Source organism: Lynx canadensis, chromosome B2 (assembly GCF_007474595.2).
Source record: "Lynx canadensis isolate LIC74 chromosome B2, mLynCan4.pri.v2, whole genome shotgun sequence".
In the NCBI taxonomy this organism is placed as follows: Eukaryota; Metazoa; Chordata; class Mammalia; order Carnivora; family Felidae; genus Lynx; species Lynx canadensis.
The window spans coordinates 105,746,533-105,751,331 of NC_044307.1; positions in this window are offsets into that span (position 1 = coordinate 105,746,533).

Below are 4,799 nucleotides of genomic sequence, written 5' to 3' on the forward strand. Positions count from 1 at the left end.
ATTTCTTAACAATGCACAAATATTTTTACGAAACTTCTTTCAGAAGGAAATATATTGAATTGTACACTTTCATCTTTGATTGTCATTGGCTTATTATTGAAAAAACTCATTGATGTATCAATATTAACATGCCCACACTACATCATTTGCCATCTGTGGCCTGTTTCAATTTGCTAGGATTCCTCACTTTCTGATCAGAAGAGGTTTCCTCTCTTTGTGTTGCAGTATAATTATGGAATAGTTTTTACCTTAAGTTCAGAAATTCCAAAGTCTTGAACCACCAAGGAGACCATAACATGTGATTGATTTGACATCTTAAAATAGAAGCCTTGTCATTTATAAAAAACTACTTATGGTCTTTTTTCATATTTAAGATTTTAGTTCTTAGGTAATCAAATGAGTCAGCCTTTCATTTTAAGGCTTCTAGGATTTGTGTCCGACTAGGAGTGTTGCCATCACAAGTATTTCCATGTATCCATAAATCATTTCTTTATTTAATCTTAATATCTATCTTTTGTTGTTAGATACCTGTCAATTTTTTTTCCTAACAGATAGCCAAATGGCCCAAACTCATTTATTGAATTCACATCATTTTCCTACTGATTAAAACAGACATTATCTTGTTCTACAATATTGTATGTACGTAAATTTTCTTATGTAAAATGACATATTTTCTGTCGATATAATTTTCTTTTTTGTAACTATGCCCTAATTTCTAACACAGATTAATAAACCAATAAATCATGATGCATTGTGTTGGAATTCTGCTAAGTGTTGCTTTACTCCTAAAATGTCACATAAAAGTTGACATCACCACTAGTTGAGTGTTCCCATTCAGAGGTATTTATACTCACACTTAATTTGTGTTTTCTTTCCAGTCATTTTGTAAGGACACCTGGTCCTTACGTTAACCTTGCTCATTTCCTGTGAAGATTATCCTATGCCAGCATAGAAGGTATCTGTAGATTTTGGGAGGAGAATATTTTTGAGTCAAGTGTTCTAACTGCTCTCCTTTTCTCATGGACTTTTGCCTGCTCAGGCATACACTGGGTTTCTTGTGGTCAGGCTGGCTCATTGCAAATAGTACGGTCAGTCTAGGCCTGCCTGTAGGGGTGTGGATGCTGCCGTCCATCAGATTCTGTAGACCCACTTGTATCTTTGTGTGTCTGTGCCCAACTCGGGGTTGCTGGCTGCATCAGTGCCTTTATTTCCATTTGCTCATTGCTCTGTTCATCTTTCTTAAGTAACATACATAATTTCTTTCCTATGCTGCACTTTTAAGAAAAGTTATAAAGGTCCCTGATCCTTCTATTAGGAAAGGATTTCACATCCCCAGGAGCCCACTACTGCTACATTGTCTCCTGCTTTTCTGAACTCCTTTCTTCCAAGAGTTCGTAAATTCCACAGCTGTGGCTTAGGTGATGTTCGCCTTTAGAGAAACATATCTTTTCTGCTCCCTTCTTTTATCTTCTCAAAAAAGGGTTATGTGTGGTAGCAGAAAGGAAATAGTGTTTAAAAAAATATTTTTGTATATAGGCACCTTCTGTGAACAAGATACCGACTTTAGAATTACATATGCATTATTTCCTTTATTTAAAAAAATGCCTATGAGGTAGGTGGTGTTTCGTAACAGAAAACAAGAGGTGAAGAGAGGAAATGAAATTTACCTTGAGAAAATATACAGTGTTAGTACTCTCATTCAAACTTGCTCTGTCTTACTCTAGAAATAAAAAACCCTTAATATTCTTCTTTTAGCATTCAGTGTCCAATTATGGATTGAGTTGGGTGAAATGAGTTTTCAATGTAACAAGATTCAAATCTGTCTGATTCATCCCCCTTCCACTGAGAGACCAGGGGGTGTGTTTCTCCTTAGCCCTTAGAAATGAGAGTATTTACCTCTTCTCTTTAGCTCTTCTCTTCAGTGGTGTGGATTTTAGTTCTTTATTCTCCTGTTCTAGTTTCAAAATGTGACCTGAGCCCATACTTGGCAAATGCTCTGAGGAAAGGACACGAGGATACCTAAAAAAAGGCTCTTCCCACTCTGGAAGTTTAGTTGAGCTAGTTCTTTCTGTTTCCAGAGATCTATGGTCTTTAACAATAAAACTTATGTATTTTAGTTGTGTTTTTTAACTAATTTTAGCCATTGTGCATTGGCCTCTCCTAACCTACTCCCTTCTGCCTACTCAGGAGAATTCTTAGGAGAAGAATTCACAATGATTTGACCAGTTCTGCTGACCTCCTGACAATTATGATGAGTTCAGGTTTTCTAGTCTTTCAGTGTTAGCAGAAAAGTCAATTGACCCTTAGTGGTAGGAATTTCACTGTTTGTACTCTACCCTCCAATGCATCTAAGAGGACACAAGGGTCTGGAGTAAATTGAGTTATCCTACTCTAAGTCCTCATTCATGGCACAGGTTTTATACCAGTGATTCCTGATGCCGGGATGTACTATGGCTTATAAACCGTTCCTCTGAACCAGTTCTCCTGAGCATGTTCAATTCTCTTATTAACGTAAAACCTCTTTACACATTTTGTCATTGAACTCTCATGTACTAGGGAGAGGATGAACGTACCAACCTCAATTCATCAGTGGGAAAACTTAGATTTCTGATAGGTAATCTGCAAACAATGATCATTAAGAGGGTTAATAATTTCACAATATACATACATGCTTCTGCCTACGCGAATAACACATTTATACTGCTTTTTACATAGACCCGTCTCATTTTACCTTTCCCAAATGAGGTAAGGCAAAGGATTTACTTGAAAAAGAACACACACTCTCTGTGACAGTGGTTTCCGACCATCAGTAGATAGACATATTCTGGTTTGTGTGTGAAAATAAAAATTTCAAGTCCTCACCCCATTGAAATTCAGATTTTGCGGATTTTCAGGAAGGTCCAGAAGTCTGAGATCTGTAGGTGGTCTGCAACCAAACTTTAAGTGATGTCCAGTGATGGCTTCCGTGTATTGATCCTGGTACTAATGTGGTGTGCGTTTGTGTGTACGTGTGTCTGTGTGTGTCGCTTGTCTCTATCTTTCTATTAAATCGTTACTACGATTAAAACTTAACCAATGATCTGTCAACAGCTTTTCAAATTAACTTCACTGGAATTTTCTGATCTTTTTATCTTGGATAATCTGAAATCGTTTTTGATAGCTCCAATAATGGAAGACTGTTACTAGGTTTAATTTAACAGTGGGTTGTTTCTATGGCATATGTGTTCTGTATATTTATACTGATTTCCAGAATCTGATTAGATTTCTGGCCATAAAAAATTTGTGTTTAAATATAATGTGCATCTTAGTATCTGAACAGTAGCTAAATATATACAGTTTTAAAAGAAACCAGTGGGATTCTCTAGGTGAAATAAATCAACATTGAAAATCCAGAATGCCAAAAATTATTGTTGTTAAATATGAATGGTTGCAAGGGCAACTGCCTTATAGATTAATTGTGATGCACATATATTGTTCATGAACGTGGATAATTTATTTCACTTGAAAATAATCAAATTAATTTTAAAGGCAAGAGAGAACATGTAGAGCGACAAAGGTGGATTTTTCTCATCTACTGGAGGTTCAGCAGTAAAATCCTGAAACTCTCTGTCCATCTCTGCTGCCAGGGTCTGTGGCATTTCTGCACCAGGGTTTTCTGCCTGCCTTTCAGGGAACGGAGCAAGTCCATTCTCCACTGTTCGCTTTCATGAGTTCCTGAGTGAGACAAGCTGTATGTACTTGGATTCGAGACATTCTGGTGGGGAACTAAACATCACATTGGGTTAACTAAGATCCAGAGAATGCCCCGGTGCCCCGGTTGTTCTTACACACTGGGAAAAAAGAAATGAACAAAAGATTCAATTCTTACCTACTGACAAGATCAGAGCTGAGGATATTGCAGTAACTGGCCAATTAGTCGCTATTGCCATCCTTGTGTTCTGCCCAGTTTTTCCTCATTTATTGAGAGTGGTTTTTCTTTGAACAAAGGAAATTTTATGTGTTTATGCATTTTTTTACACAGCTGAAAATGAGACATGAAATGGCTAAGGAGACACAGAGGAGTGGTCAAATTTCCTTGTGAAAGTGAAGCACGTTCCCATATGTTTCTTCTGCACATAAACACACTTTTTTCTTAGAGATGTTATGAAGTGGAAAATAATTTACACTGGCTTTACCATTCCTGCAGTTTGTGTTTGCGCTTTCAGTTTCATTAGTATTTCAGTTTGGTTTAGTTATTTTTTTATACCCCAGAGTGATTTTACAATCAGGGTTCTTTGCTTTTCCTTCCACCAATATCTATTTGTCATCCCAACTCTGCATCTATAATTTTAAAATAAGACTTGTAAACCTAAAGAGGCTAAAGGTTGAATAATTACAGGCATGCCATTCCAAACTGTATGAAAACATGCTATATTTAAAAAAATCTCTCTGAGCGGCCATGTCCTCATCAGCAAATATTTGCCCAACGATATCTGACTTGGGGAATTTTTAAAGGACTTCCGTGAACTACCATGGCCCATGCTAGCCTACAACAGGACAGTCCACAAGTTGCAGGAGGTTTCTTCTTTTCCAGGTGGCTGACAGCTGAGTTGTAGGGCTGATTACTTAAATTACATCATAATTGCTATGATAAGTTTGTTTTTCCCCCTTGCCATAAAGTGGGAGAGTTAAGGTTCATGGTCATGTGCAGGAGCAACCAGGTCTTCGAGGGGAGGAAAATAAAAGTCCAAAAACCGGTGCTTCTCCCAACACTAGAGCTTTACGCCCCCACTTTCTTGAATATTCAGTGAAGCAATTTC